The following is a 16548-nucleotide window of genomic DNA, read 5'->3' as shown; positions in this document are numbered from 1 at the left end:
GTCCAATGTTAAATTCACTTGAACTAGGCAGACAGGAGTTAAGTTTGAGATGCTCAGTCTCCTGACTGGAAAGCTCAGGAGGAGATCAGCCAGAGGTGACTTGTGTGAACAATATAGCATCCAAAAATAATTGGTTTGCCTGCTAGAGAAACAGACCTACCAAAGTCATGAACACTTTCTGTTTTGAAGAATGGGTATCAGTAGTGCCAGCTGACAACCTTCTTTTGGTTGGATTCTGACTTGTTGCCTTCAAGTGTTTCATGGACCTTTAAAGTAATTCCAAATTTTTCTAACTCTTCACATTTAGTTCACCAAATTTTTCAACTTCAGAGAGATATATTTGATATTTATAGTCACTAAAATTGCAAGGTGATTTCAACAGACACAGTTCTTTTCTGTCTCATTCTTCATGCTTCTCTGACACAATTTCTACCCCCAATTCCACAATTGTATTTTTTTTCCTTCATTTAGACTAATTAAAGAAGTATCTTTGGTCCCATGGGGTGCTCATAATAGTAGCTTTTTTGCCTAAAGTACCAGTAAACAAAGAAAAAAATCAGATCAGTTAATTGACTTTACCAAAAAGAATTCTGATCTTTAAATATTCATATATGAGTTTTTTGTGAGTTTTTTTCCATGTAGTAAGTTTTTTTCCCCTCCGAATTTTAAATGAGCTAGTTACCAAAAATTTGTAAGCAGATTTTGGTGTATTTTTGTGTATATAAAGGCCAGAAAAACAAAAAAACTCTGATGTTAATGGGAGATTCAGTTGGCATTGAATATAACCACAACCAAGGTTTAGAGTTCTGCCTCATAGATGTTTTACAAAACTGACAAAGCCTTCCAAATGCTTCATAGAAAATATTCAAAATAAAGCAGTAGTATGTCATGTGTGCAATTTTTTGTTCTTTGAAAAACCAGCAATAATTCATTCAGTTAGCATCTTTAAAAACATACAATTAGGGTCTCTTTTCAGTAGTATTCTGTTCATTATTGCAAAAATGAAAATGAATCATGACAAGTGGACTCAAAAGACTATAAATATTACTGTTAATTTGGGGATATTCCACTTTTCTGGTGGCAAGAACTAAGAGTTGGGAATTTGCTATGTCTCAATGGAAAATTTTATATTAAACAGATATCATTAGGCAGTACCAAGAAAACCGCTTGTTCTCAACATACTTTCCTTTCCATAAACCAGAGAGCCAGAATTTTTGCCCAGAAAAAGAAAGAGGAATCAATGAATTTCATATAAACCACCAAATGTTTTTGGTCAGACCTCAATTATTTTCAAAAGCTTCATGGGGTGGTAGTAGTTCTGTTTCGAATTAGGGAGATGTCCAAGCGGCACACATCAGATCGGGATCTGACTTCCTCAGAACACAGGGATGCTGCGATCCCAGGCTGATTCAGTTTACTGTAGAAATAAAAAGCATATGCATAGATTTAACATGAACACAACCAAGGAACGCAGGTGTTTGCTTTGGAGCTTCATCTGCACTATTTCCTAGACAATGTCTAATTTGCCTGTTTCGAAACCACTGACTGGGCAAAGGCTGGCTTGCCCAGAAACAGTTTCTTCTTTTCTGTGAAGCCTAGATTTTACACAACATATCTGGAATCAGCTAGTTCCCAGTGTTTAAACTTGCTGCTACTCCCAGAAAAATTGTATTTCTCATTATTCTGTGATGTTGAATCGCTAGTCTACAGCTGAACTCATCCATCAATCTATAAATCTTAGATTTTAATATGAAGACCCAGCTGTACTGCCACTGAAAGCCATGTTGTAACTCTCATTGATGGACACTGCTCATTACCAAGGAATACAATGTATTTATAGCAGACATGCTTTAGAGCATTTGGAGCTTTGTACACATGCATTTATATACTGCATAGCATTAATTTCTTAGCAGTAGTAGACATGAGTCTAAATACTGCCATGACCAAAGCCACAATAATCAGTAATAATGATGATAATGATGAAATAATCACCAACATAAAACTTAATTCAGGAGGTAATGGTTATAGAATTTTCACAAGGAGACCATGAAAAATTCAAGTACACACCGATACATGGAAAACAATGTGTTTGTAGCATTGGCCAAATATTCTGTATTCAAGCTGTCTTTAGTTTTGGCCAAATCAATAACATGGTTCCTTACTGAATGAGCATGCTAAAATGTTTCCTGTAAACCTTCTACAGGTAACATAATCATAGAATGATAGGATCATAGAATCATTTAGTTTGGAAATACTTTTAAGACCATGAAATCCAACTATTGACCCAACACACCAAGTCCACCACTAAACCATATCCCTAAACACCACATCTCTATGGGTCTTTTAAATACTTCCGGATATGGTGACTCCACCACTTCCCTGGGCAGCCTGTTCCAATGTTTGATAAACCTTTTGGTGAAGAAATTTTTCCTGATATCCAATCTAAACCTCCCCTGGCACAATTTGAGGCCATTTCCTCTTGTCCTGTCGCTTGTTACCTGGGAGTAGAGCATGACCCCCACCTGGATACAACCTCTTTTCAAGTGATTGTAGAGAGCAATTATTTTCCCCCAAACCTCCTTTTCTCCAGGCTAAACACCCCCATCTCCCTCAGCTGCTCCTCATCAGACTTGTGCTCCAGACCCTTCCCCAGCTCTGTTGCCCTTCTCTGGACTCTCTCCAGCACCTCAATGTTTTTCTTGTAGTGAGGGGTCCAGAATTGAACAAAGTACTCAAGGTGCAGCCTCACAAGTGCCTAATTACTGGAATTAATTCCCTTTTTCTCTAAATCTGGAAACAACCTTCAGAACTTTCCTACTTGATATTCCAGTCCTTTGCAGATTGGATTCCGAGTTTTTTTCTTGGACAGGCTTTAAATAAAGTCAAATACTGTAATCCAAAATTTTTTCTTACCTGACTGCATGATGCACGACAGGAGAAAGATGGAGGTGCCCCAAAACTGCCATTCTTCATTGTTCCTCCTCTTTTGTTTCCTCACCAGTCTTGTAATCCACAATAAAACCCTCTATTGAGAACCTTTCTTAGGCAGTTCACAAGTCCACCTCTAAAGTTTGTCTGAAGCTCTGGCTCAAACAGCTAATTAGCAATCTTACCTTTTATAGTCTCCTCTACCCTTTAGTTTGCTAACCCTAATCAGCTTTGCCCATTTGAATTCTCCCCCACATGCTCAATTCCAACTAAGCTGACATTTTGTCAGGCTGGTCAGCTTCTTACCTTCCTTTCAGTTAAGCTTGATAGTTTGATCACACAGTCAAGACACAATTACTCTGCAGGCAAGAACTGCAACCTTTCCACTGTTTACTTTGTCTGAAAAATACCAGAGTTAGAAATGCAGTATTTGAAACTTTTTAGAATGGATAAGATTTTCACATAGTTTAAAAGTGAAAGGCAAGAAAATATTTAAAAAACAAACACGAATTTTCTTGTTATGAACTCATTGTTCAGACAACACGAGTGGCTTTTTCAATTTATTGATTTTATACTTCCATCAAGACTGGCTCAAAGAGGAATACAGCTCTAAAATTTTACTATAGTGGAACTTCTTACTTTCTTATACTCATTTTTAGAGACAGTTTCAACCAGCATAGTACATATGAGGGAAAACAACTAAAGAGATCTGCACAATTTAGTAGCCAGGTTTAGCTTTTTTTATTGATTGTAAATATGAAATAGACTCTAATTGAATTTTTCAACATTTTTAAAGATTAGCAACTCTACTGCTTCCCTAAAATAGCCTCTGGAATCTCAGAAAATATGAGCAAAAAATTTAGAGCAATTGCTCTGCATCATTTCTGCAGAGGAATGTGACTACTGAGACATTCACTATCCTTTATTTGCTAGACAAGGACAGACCTTTTAGACAATTGACTTCATCTATGCAGATTACTGACAAAGGATGTTAAAAGGTCACTCTAAATGGTGTCCCTTCAGGCCATTTGGGCTTGAGTGGTCCTGTCCACAACTTATTTGCTATAGTCCACTGCTTTTAGGTAGATATGAAAAGAGCTTTGTGCAAAGGACATATTAAGACATCTCTGCATGACCTTCCTTTACTTTTTTCAAAGATTTTGGACAGACCTCATCTTTGTGGCAAAGGTCAAATGGGAAACATCTTGAAAAGAGCTACTGAAGCAACAAGGGAATGTGAATCTTTGTGCTCTTCCGCTCTCAGCCATGAAGCTACTGTACCTTATGAGTAACTTCGTGGTTCTTTGATCCTTTGAGATTATTTATTAAAAAATAAGCCTTTGAAAGCCCTCTTTATTTTCAGTTTGAATCATATAATTAAGGGGAAGAGGTGGAAGCACACTTAAAAGGTATTCACTAGAATCACCTTTGTCAGTTGAGGGGAATGGTCTGTATTTACAAGAGATGAAATACAGGTCCCCAAAACATAATCACAGAGAAGGTATTGGTATTTGAAAATGACAGTTGTACTGAAAAACTTCATTTTGAGTAACATTTTATTACAGAAATCTGACAGTTGGGGAGGCTTGATCATTTGTGAAGTTTCTAATATTATATTCTATTCTCTTTCAGGATCCAAGACAAATCATTCCAAGTCTGCCCAGCTTCACAGGTTTTAGTATGATTTTTTATAGTTTAAGATCTTACTGATTTTCTTGACATTCCCTCCTATCAATTCTGTTCCAAAGCAAACAGTTGTGTTTCTGTTACAAAAATTGTTACAATTTTCCTCTCAGTTTCAGAAGAAACCCCCCAACCTCATTGAGATAAGCAAGTCATGATATGTCATACCCAGAGCAATACCACATTTATAGGAAACACACTGTTATTAAAGACACCCAAAAAAGGTCAGCTATGAAAACAAGAAAACAAACATCATTTCCATGTCTAACCTGCTTGAAATGTTTAAGGTAGGAAATGTTCTTAAGCACCTCTCTAAGCAGAGGAAAGCTGCTGCTGTGCTGACCACATGCCCAAGGCTAAGGACATCTTGCAGTCCTTAGCTCATGGACCAGGAGCTCATGGACCAGGCAGAAGTGGCTCTGGAATGGATTTCTAGGTGACAGACTGTCCTCCCACAGCCAAGTACCACCAGTGTGGTTACCAGTTATGGATTAATTTGAAGGTTTAAGTAGAATCAGCAGAGTCATGTTGTGCCAAGTAAGGAACAGATTTAGAAACATCTGTATTAAAGGTACAGGTTTCTTCTGAAATCACATTTCTGTACCTTTCAAACAAAATCTTGGTGTCACATGGAGAACAGGCAGCCATTTCAAAAATAGGGAATAGGCCTTTTTGTAATTTCTGTAACACACAGTGGTGCTTATGATTTCCATTTTGTAACACACAGAGAATATTTAATTGATGTAATGTCAAATTAGAGCTCTGTGAAATTTAGTAATTCTAGAAATATATCGAGAAAATGCATTTATCTCAAAAATCAAGCTGAAAAACCACGATCTGGCTTTCAAGAATCTGCCTGTGTCAATAACTCAAATTCTTTTTCCAGTGTAAAAAGCAAGATGTGCCTATTTAGTGTAATATGACCATAATGTTATCTAACAGAACTCCGTAGAACACATGAAACATTTGTCTTACAGTCCCTAGGTGAACACATTATCATTTTCTTCTTGTCACTCAACACTGAACATGTTAGATAACAACCTATAATAGAATTTAATATAATGGTTTCTCCAGTCAATATTGGAATGAAGACTGAGGTTTTTCTAATGGAATCTGAGTAGCCAAATCCCTTGGGCAGCATGGATGATCATATCAGCCTTAAAATTCAGCCAAGCAAAAAATTGTGTCAACATAATTTTAATATTGGAAAAAGGTTGTTGCATTCACTACCTTAAAATGAAAATTCTCACATAGAAATGTGTATTTAATAGAAGGGTTTTGAGAGAAATATTCTTTCCTCGAGGAATTTTTTTTTTAAAGAGTAATATCTTCCCCATTCACCTAATAACACTTCAAGATTTTCCATCTGCCCTCATTTTCCTATCTTGCTAATAAAAGGAGAAGGGCAAATAAACAAAAAACCCCAACCTAAAATTATTTAATTATTTTGATTTTTCGCCTTTGTCTTTAGAATCATTTAAATGTGAAAAGAAAGGGAGACTTTCATAGAGGCAGGTTAGAGAGGTGGTTTACTGGCTCGCTCAGTACCTACCTCACACCGTTTCTGGATGCACAAAGCAGACAAAGCTCTTCCAGTGCAGGGGAAAACCTGACAGCTTCACATGTGCCCCATCTGTGTATGCTAAAAAAATAGTCCCACCAAGGGTCTTTTTATGGGAGTGGGAATAAAGCTCTTCTGCTACAATTCCCAGCATCAGTTGCCTGAGGCTGCACCAATATTACTCAGGTAGCAACTCCAATATGCAATTAGCTACAAAAAGATTGCTGATCCAGGCATTGACTTCAGGCATCCATGAGTAACCAAACATCCTCTTCACCTCTTTGATCTGGTCCTTAAAAATAAGCAGGTGATGATAGTACAGTCTCACCTATTGTTGCCTTTCCTCATACAACAATCAGTCACTTTAACAGAATTCCATCTGATAGACTTATCCTCAATTTTTCTGGTTCAATTAACTTGTAATAACCCAAACTCTCAAGGCAGCTGAAAACCAGTCAGGAATGATCTTTCATGTACACTAACATCTGATTCTTGGGAAATGAACTGTAATTATTGAAGATAGCTCTCCAGTTGAATCCATATACTGTCAGGAGGCAAATATATATTAAGAAGTTATTTTGAAAGTGCCAGGGACACGGAACCACAAGCATAAATTGATTTATGTGAATTTAAATGTCACTCTGTACAATAGAATTCTCTTTTACTGATACATGTGTAAAAACATCTTACTATCAGTATTTTAATAATGCACAGATGTAGTGGCAGTTGTGACACTTTAAAATTTTAAATTATTCATATTAGTTATTGTGAAAGTAAGCATCTCCCAAAATCAATATGCATTTATATTTGCTTTTCATGTACAATATAGAAAAAATACTGTTTCTATTCTATGATAATAAAAAATACATGCCCTAGTCTATAAATCTCTATTTGTATGTATTTTTGTGGAGATTCCACCTTGAGAGTAGAAAAATATCAACACCCAATTGAAGAAATGGTGTCTTCCTGTAAGACCTTGCAGTATAAATGGGCAAGAAAGACACAGAATGGAAAAAAAGAAAGCTTTGTTATGAACTTCATGATTTGAGGCACTGAGGGAATAAAAGATTTTCCCTATAACACCATGAGAAGCTTCTGACAAAAATAAGAAACAAACCAGAGCTCTTAAAACTGGAACCTTGAGCTCTAACCACATGGCTACAAATGTCTCTAAAATATTAAAGGTTTCATAGGAAACTATGTTGTGAATTAATATGAACAGTTGCTAATATAATTATAGAGTTTATTTGGCATATCTGTCTTCTGAACTCCTGGTCATAACGAAACAGTTCAGGGTGGGGTGACCATCCCAGTTAAGAGAGTATGCAAGTGTATTTCAGATACATCTTTTCAAATCATATGATTTATTTATTTTTTCCCCACAGACTTCCCTGAAGGTAACTTGGTGCTGATGCTTTACTGTTGAATGGTTTTCTGTAAGAGAGAGAACAAAATAGATTCTGGATTGATGAAAAAATAATTTGCTCTGAGCCTGAGTACCACAGGAAACAAGACTGCCTCTTAGCCATTCGAAAGAGCTTTGATTCTGGAGAAAAAAAATTAAATAAAAGAGGAGGATTTTGGAAGGTGGATGTATTCCACAACTGTCAGTTTTGCCACACTGTGGGCTAAAACACGAATAGACACATTTTTTACTAACTTACTGCAAATTAAATGCAGCTGCTAAAACACTGCCTGGCTAATCTTCAGGTATGTTACATTTGAACCACATTGCTGAAATGTTATTCCAAATTAAGTCATGTCTTATGGCCAACACAGAGATCAGTCCAAGCAAAAAACATCACTAAAAAAGTGATGAGTTTTACTAAAATATGAAGATAAGTAAAGGGAATCAGCTACTTTCCCTCTCTTCCCTGTCACATACACACACACAAAAATCAAAACAAAGCACAGAGAAAAACAAAAAAACTACTTCTCTTCAGAAATTGTAATGTAAAAAAAAAAAAAAAAAAGAGAAAATTTTCACAATGCAACACTGGAACAACAAATAAGGGTCTCTAAAGGGCTTTCCCAGAACAGTATCCCCTTTTAAAAAACATCAACTTAAAATAAAACAGGCAGGAGGATCTTTGGGTCACTCGATTACGCCAAGGCTCTCGTCATCTGCATCCTCATACTGTGCTATCCTGCAATTCACCTCTGACTGTTTTCAATTCTCTGGAACAAAAAAAAAATCATCTTAAGTGCCAAGGTCACAGAATCACAGAATATGCCAAGTTGGAAAGGACCTACAAGAATCATTAACTCCAGCTCCTGGCCTTGAACAGGACCATCCCCAACAGTCACACCATGTGCCTGAGAGTGTCATCCAAATGCTTCTTGAACTCTGTCAGGTTTGGTGCTGTGATCACTTTTCCAGGGAGTCTGTTCAGTGCCCAACCACCCTCTGGGGGAAGAACCTCTTTCTAATATCCAACCTAAGCCTTCCCTGTCACAACTTCAGGCCATTCCCTTGGGTCCTTGTCACTGTCACCACAGAGAAGAGATCAGTGCCTGCCCCTTCTCTTCCCCTCAGGGGGAAGTTGTAACTGCAATGAGTCTCGGTCTCCTCCAGGCTGAACAGATCAAGTGCCCTCAGCTGCCTCATACGGCCTCCCTTCAAGGCCCTTCACCATCCTCATGGCCCTCCTTTGGGAGCTCTCTAATGGCTTAATATGACCCAAAACTGCCACAATATTCAAGGTGAGGTTGCCCCAAGGCAGAGCAGAGCAGGACAATCCCCTCCTTCGACCAGCTGATGATGCTTTGCCTGATGACCCCCAGGACATGGTTGGCCCTCCTGGCTGCCAGGGCACTGCTGACTCAGATTCAACTGGCCACTGACCAGGACTCCCAGGACCCTTTCCATGGCACTGCTTTCCACCATCTCATTCCTCAGTCTGCCCATACATCAGGGGCTGCCCCATTCCAGATGCAGAATCTGGCACTTCCCCTTGTTGAACTTCCTATGGTTGGTGACTGCCCAGTCCTCTAATTTGTCAAGGTCTCTCTGCAGGGTCTCCCTGCCTTCAAGGGAGTCAACAGCTCCTCCCAGTTTTGTGTCATCTACAAACTTGCTTAATATCCCTTCCAGTCCTGTGTCCAAGTCATTTATGAAGATGTTGAAGAGCACCAAGTGTGACTTTGTTGGGTAAAGAACTGCAGAAACCAAGTGAGAAACAGCCAGGCAGGGTGGAGCTGGGCAAGCAACAAAATACACAGCCCATTGCTGCAGATGAGCCCCACAGAGCTGTTAAACCAAGTGTCCTCTATAGACAGAATCTAGAGCCAAGTCACAGCTGGGCAAAGTCCCTGTCCAGCTTTCTCCTGACAAATCAGCCAGTTTGCTCCTCAGGCTTTTCCTGGCTTTGTCTGTGTACATCTTGAATCCCCCTGTACAGGCTAAACCAGAGCAAAATTTTATTAGCATGAAATGGAAAGAAAAAAAAGACAGGAAGCATTAAAAGGCTGGGTGTAACCAAACTTAAAATAATCTTTTTTGGTTTAATTACTGTGCTGGTAGAATGCATTACTGTGCATTGTTAGTACGGCGCTGAGAGTATGAAAAAACCTCAAAAGTACACAATAGAAGTGTAGGAGAAGGAGGAATAGAAACCAGATGCTGAAAAAAGGGTACAAGTAAGAGTATAATTTTTGGCACTATACAATTATCCTCCACAGTCTCAAGTCTCACTTGCCTCACCAGGTCAGTGCAATATGATTGTCGCCTATAAAAATCACAGTAATCTTGTTTTTATACATATCTCATTCCTCCAGGTTGTAGCTCTTCTCAGCCAAAATAACTTCTTTCACAGCGTACCACAACAGAGATCGACTCCTCCTACAAGCATCACTACCATTCCCAGTTATTTTATGTTCAGTTTAATTTACAGACTTGTTGGAACAGAAGAACACTAAAACCCAACAGTTTTTCAGTGTTTGGAGCATGTCTGGCTGACACTGTACGAATAATGTAATCTTAAAAGACCATATTTTCCCTGGCTTTTTATGCAGGGACTGAAGGGGTTTCAACTCCTCTTTACACCACTTTTTCACACCAGAATCACAATCCTGCAAATTGCCCACAAATTGCCGCTTGAAGAGAGCATAAAGCATGGTACTTTAACAATAAATTAAGACAACTAACATTTAAAGCCTATATGTTGGCAAACATTTTAGCAGTCATTTTAAAGCATTCAGTTCCTCAGCAAAGCCTCCTGTCATATAAATGAGAGGGGCTTGCAGTGGGGATAGGTTTAATGCTGTCCCCTGATTTAAATGCTTAACTGAAAGATTTATTTGTGAAATAATTTTGGGAAATTTAAGCAGAGCTCATCATAGAACTGTATATGCTTCTGAAGGGTCCAGAAATAGCATTCATAAACCACTGCAGCACACAATCCTGTAAAATTGACTGATGGGCCACGAAGTCTTACAATGAGAAGGAAAAGAAACAAATCTGTTTTGCTATTCAAGATCAGCAAATAATTAAACCATCAGATGTAAGAAAAGTGGTGTCTATCATTGAGAAAATAATCTTAGTCTTCTCTCCTGTTCAAAAGTTGGCATAAAATACCTATAGATATTTGCCAATTAGCAGATATAATCTACCCTCATATGGCCAATGCATTTTCATGATTAACTAAAATTCCTAATACCAGCATACAGTGCTAGAGAATGCATACAGCATATTTTAATCAAAGTCTAAGGCAGGCTGATAATGGTCCTTAATTTTTATAAGCAGTCTTAAGACATTTAATAAAACCTCTTATTTTTCATAGAACCATTCAATGGATTTAACACATTAACCTAATTTGCATGTTAACCAGCTCCAGTAAAAGAAACTGTGGAATCTGACATTGTTATAACACCAGCCTTGTCCATGTCTCTCCAAACATTTCTCCTTCTCTTTCATAAAAACAAGAGATTTTGTCATTTTTTTGCCTACTCTCCTTTTACAGCTCTAGTCCTAGCACAAAACTTTGAGATTTCCCATATAAAAGTTCACCTTTTATCCTTACTATTTTTACTTTTTGTCTCACATGGTCTTCTAATGAATACCTGGACTCCCTGACTTCTTTTTTTCTCCAGTCTCTTGTGATTATACACCTGAAAAGCCTTTTGAAATATAAACAAGTTATACAGTCAGGATGCTTTTCTCATCCACTGCTGTATGGATTCTTCCACATACACTAGTAAATAGTGCAGCATGATTTTCCTTAGTGGAACCTGTGGTAATACATCAAGATTAAGGAAATGGTTTTGAAAAATGTTCATATACATCTCAGTTCATGAAAAAGGTGGGTTTTGACTATATAGGAGACATGCACTAAACTGGATTTAATTTCTGTATATGCTAAAAAGCCCATTAAAATATAGAAATTAAAACCTCCTAAACAGATGGAATTCCCACTTACTGTCCCACATATGGGTCATAGGTATCTGCATATGTATGTCGAAGTGTATCCCATTTTGTTTAGCCATGATTCCTCTTGCAAGATGAGAATTTATTACAGAAAAATACATGCTCTCAGACTGACTATAATTTTTAACCAGTGTCATAAGCTACTGCTTCTTCTTTGGTTGAAGAAAGGAAAGTTGCTTTTGGCAGTTGTTCTTAATTCCTGCTTTATGGAGGCCCAGTATCCTAAACAGCAAAGGCTTTTCTTCTTCCTCCTTTGATTACAGGGTAAACTCTATTACATCCATATTTGCATCTTCTCCCCTAGCCCGTATCAAATGTTACAGCTTAAAAACATCTCTGACAGAGTTCTGGACTCTCAGCCTTCTCAAGTGAATTATTAATCAACTATTCTTTTGTGGAAGGAGGAGGCATTTTGCTGTTTGACATCTGGCAGTCATTTAAAACACTAGCAACTCCTCATTCAGAACAGGACACATATCTGATTTGCTTTCAGTGTTTTTTGGGTCTAAATGCCACCCCAATGCTACTCTTGGCAAAAAAAAAATAAAAAAAAAAAAATTAAAATAAAAAAAGTCTGTTGGGTGGAGCTTGATTCCAACTGCTAGATTTTCACTATACCTTGTACTATACCAGATCCTTAAGAACTATCTAATGTGCAAAATCTGTTGTTTATACAGATCTGCAGCTGGCTCTGTCCCAGTTGCTCGAGAGTGATATTTAAACATAAAATAATCTCTGTATAAACTGTGGGTCTGTAAAATATGTAAGCACTCTGTGTTTGTTCAGCCCAGGTCGCTTGCTGAAAATGAAGGTTATTCCTGGGTGATAACAATCAGATGTCAGTTCAGCGGGGAATCCAAATTCTTCCAAAGTTTAATTATGCTCAAGTGACAAGGACATGAGATGGGGACAGGTTGGGTAGAATTTTAAAGAATACCATCAGCACATGCAAAAACTTACCCATGGTAGCTGCACTTCCGTGAATTCTGTGTAAGTAAAGTCAAGTAAAGTAAACAACTTTTAAATACACACCTAATTATGCGATTGCACCCTTTGGATCATTAGAGCTGCAATCAGGAACAATGCTTCTTTTCTGCTTCCACAGAGTGGTGATCCTGCTGTAATGATTAACTGCTGCTGAAGGATAACACAAGGAAAGGTTAAAACATTTTTTAAAAAACTTAGACAGTGAAATACATGTGACTGTTGAATGACACAACTTGTCACGTTAAGGGTCTTGTCCTCTGAAATGTAAGTAAAACAGTACATTTCAGTTCTGGTACAACTTTAAAAAACTATTTGGGGTATTGGAGGTTAATCTTAGGGCAGAAGAAACATTAGTTGCACTAAGGTTTAAAAAAGCATCTTTTTATGTTAGAAGAGGTTACCATGGGACAGTTAAACAAAACAGTACCTGAAAAAACTTATAGATATGGCCTGGTTTTAATGTCTGTTTTATAGGAAAACCAACCAGGAAGATCAGTAGATAATTTTTGGCAAAATTATTATTTTAGGCTTTTCAATGCTTTCAATCTGATATAGCTGTAAATATAGACCTCCTACTTCAGCTACACAGATTACCACTTACTAGAGCACATTCCCCGCTGTTAATACAGTTCAGTGATCAAAAATGGCACATACAGTTTGGTAAAATTAATCCTTTCCTTTCTGATCCTTTCCCATAATCTTCTGCAAACTCCAGAGACCAGGATCTCTTCTTATTTAGATGCCACTGTATAAAATACAGGGACCTGTTTCCTTAGGACATATCCCATAAATGAACCCATCAACAAACAGCACCCTGCAGTGGAATAACTCCCCACGTGCTGAGCTCCGATACAAAATTTGTCCTTCCTCCCAGTTACCCTGGGACTGGTACCTTCCCCTCAAAGCCTTTCCCTCTAAAACCATCACCTGCCATGGAGTATGTCCACCTCAGCAATGAAAATGCTGGGTGACATTGGGGCAGCTGAGACTTACCAGCATGATCTTGCAGAAGTTTAACATATACTCTTAAATTCATTCATGTAACAAAAAAGTGAGAGCCCTTGAAATTTGTCACTTTTTGAATCTTCAAAGTTTCTTTCTTTTTACGAGTTGAATATAGAGTAGATCAGGGTATACCCTCTTAATGGAGACCCTCAACTTAATTTGTGCCAATCTTCTCTTTCAAATCCCATCACTTCAAGCCTTTTGGTGTCTGTTCTGAACTCAAATTCTTTTACATTAAATTATTGCAAAATACTCTTTCTGTGTTATAAGACTACTTGGAATCCATGTGATTTAGCCAAAACCACAGAACCTGTTGGGTCACTGGTATTAAGGTTCAGGTGTGGGGATGTGTTTTCCCTGTTAGAGAGTTGGAAGCGAGGTCGGGATGTGCTCTCCACAGTGAATGTGGATTGGGTAATGTGGGCAATGTGCTGTGAAACCCCTCCAGCCTCATTGTTCCTACGAGCTTTTAGTCACCCCTTGTCCTGTGATTGCATGAGGGCTCTATTAAATTCTGTGGTAACGCAATGCACTTGCATGTTTTTCTATAGCAGTAATAAACAATATTGGTTGCCTTTACTATTGAAACTAGTTTCCTAGACTGTGCTTTTGAAAGGATATCTACGGTGCCCAATGGCCTCATTCCACTAGCTCACCTGCATCCATATTTGCAAACATTTGGGATAAGATACTGATCTCTCTTCCACCTATGTTCTCCCTACCTGCTGGAGTGATTTACTCTTGAGTAAGCAGGAAGCTGAAATGACCCAATTTTTGTTTCCATTTCCCAGTTAGGTTCAGAGTTAAGGTTACTTGAGTGACAATATTTGTACCACATCATAAGCGTAACCATTTTTTTTTCCCCCAAAGAGTGTTCAGGTTTGCATTTATTGGATTTGAAATACTACAGCCTTCCTCCAAGGATTCATGCAGGGGGTAGAAAAAGGCAATCAATAAATTGTGTCAAAAGAAAAAATGGAGGGGAAAAATATGTCTTCACTAACCTAGGGAATTTTGGGATCAATTAGATTGTTTCTTTGTGAATAAGAGATTCAAGATTACAGTTGAGTTCCCTCTTTGGGAATTTCTAATAATCTCAAGTGGCTGTGGTTTATTCTGAGTTTTTAGTTCACCTTCTGAGCCAGCAGCTGGCACAATTTCAAACAACAGAAGCACAGAACTCTTGAATAAAAATACAAGATTGACCATGGTAATCAGCACATTGCAAATACAATTAGAGTTCAGCACTTGGATCAGAGAGAGACATGGCATCCTGTCATGGCAAACGTGCCTGTTGGGACAGCTGCTGCACCTGACAGCCTCTGCCTTGCCAGCTCATGTCTGCCTCTTGTCCTCTACAACCCACGAGCCCAATCCCACTTGCTGCCCTTGATATTGTGATCTGTGCCTGTTGAGAGGGGGCCAGACCATCTGCACCAGTTCTGCAGGCTGCATTTTCAGAAGTGCTCTGCCCTCACAATGGAGTCCTGATTTTTCCAGAGAGTCTGGCACCATCTTACTGCAGTGTACCAAATTTTCAGAAGTGCTTGGCCATCAGTAGTTCCTGTTGACATTAAGCCTGCCTATGTGTTTATCTACAGCTGTTGCCTCTTTTGCGGGTCCTTTAAGCATCTCCTTTCCTGGTGCCTGTGTCAGCACAATGACCTACCCCATTGTCAGGCACATCTTTAGGATGTGAGGTCACACGATAGGGGAGAAATCACAGTCCCAGCCAGCTGGTGGGGTCTGTACTGCCTTGCTGGGGTTCTGCCAGCAAATGTGGCACAGACACAGCTGCAGAGCAGTTCCATCGGCTCTTTCACAGAGTCCTGTCGCTTTGGGTGGAAGGTTCCAGGACTTTCCTCCTGGTGCTCTAAAATAAATGAGACAGACCTCTGGATAGGAGGAGAGGAAAAATGCGAGGTTGAATTCCTATATGTGAATCACAGGCTTAGCATTTCACATGTACGTGTGGGTCTGTAAACAGCAGAGACACGAGCAGTTAAACAGTGACTGCCTCTAACCAGTTGCACCTTTGCTCTTTACAGGAAGACTTGATGACATTTTGAAAATGGGTACTGACCTTGAGATGAGGTTCAAAACAAATTGTCCACATTTATCTTCTCTTTGGAATGCTCCATGGAGACTTTCCTCAAGCCTGTACCATGGATGTAGCACAGAGCTCTCCCCAGATTTCTGAATATTGCTCAGATAAAGCCGGCTTTTCCAGAAATCAGTCTGGATGGAAACTGTATGTGCAGATATAGAACAAAATATTCTTGTTTTGTAAACACTTTCCCTGTATCTGTTAGGTTGCCACCTATCTAAACAGAAGCACAAGAAAGCAAAGCCAAATTCCCTACTTCTCGTAGGTTGAATGGACATAGGCCACTCACATAATTATTTAGAGAAAATATTTTCCTTATAAATGTGCCCCTCATAATTTCAGAAAAATGAATCTCATTCCCTTTAAACTGCAATTAGCATTGGCGTGATACAGCAGGCATAATGATGATTTGCTTTCATGCCTTTTCAGAATGCACTGTAATTTGGAAAATGCCAGGCTAACTCATAAGAAACAGAGAGAAAGCATAGATCCACTCTGAAGGGTGGACTAGGAAGGGGTGGATATGCAGGTAAATCTATGGTAACTTGCCACTGCAATAACCAAGTTGGGCTGGAGGACACAAAGTCTGCTGAGGGACAGACTTTTAGTTTAGTATTTAGAAATACTAGACTACAAGATACAAACAACAACAGATCACTGGGTCATCTCAAAAAATCTAAACCAATTTTGTCTTCTAAAAAGCCATTTAGTTGCCTTCATGTGTGCATTGTCAAAGGTTATCCTTTTATACAATGAGTAAAAGGATCCTTTTTAAAATGATTAATCTGACAGTGTCATTTTTAACTTTCATAACATCCCATGCTGTTATGACAAACAGTGCACAGTTGAAAT

The 16548-nt window shown here is 38.5% G+C and overlaps 1 long non-coding RNA gene across 1 annotated transcript; it reads right to left on the bottom strand.

Annotated features, from left to right (window-relative positions):
- Positions 1-1346: 1346 nt before the first annotated feature.
- On the bottom strand, positions 1347-15833 carry LOC113992249. Its single transcript, XR_003542178.2, has 4 exons — positions 15673-15833; positions 12630-12731; positions 3235-3327; positions 1347-1417 (listed from the first exon to the last, which is right to left on the bottom strand). It is a non-coding gene; the product is annotated as an uncharacterized LOC113992249 (long non-coding RNA).
- Between the last annotated feature and the right edge of the window lie 715 nt (positions 15834-16548).

The sequence above is a fragment of the Pipra filicauda genome, unplaced genomic scaffold, assembly GCF_003945595.2.
Source record: "Pipra filicauda isolate LSUMZ 115617 unplaced genomic scaffold, ASM394559v2 scaffold515_size390069_pilon, whole genome shotgun sequence".
In the NCBI taxonomy this organism is placed as follows: Eukaryota; Metazoa; Chordata; class Aves; order Passeriformes; family Pipridae; genus Pipra; species Pipra filicauda.
The sequence above is the reverse complement of the archived record's forward strand: the minus strand, read 5'-3'. Positions and strand labels throughout refer to the sequence as shown.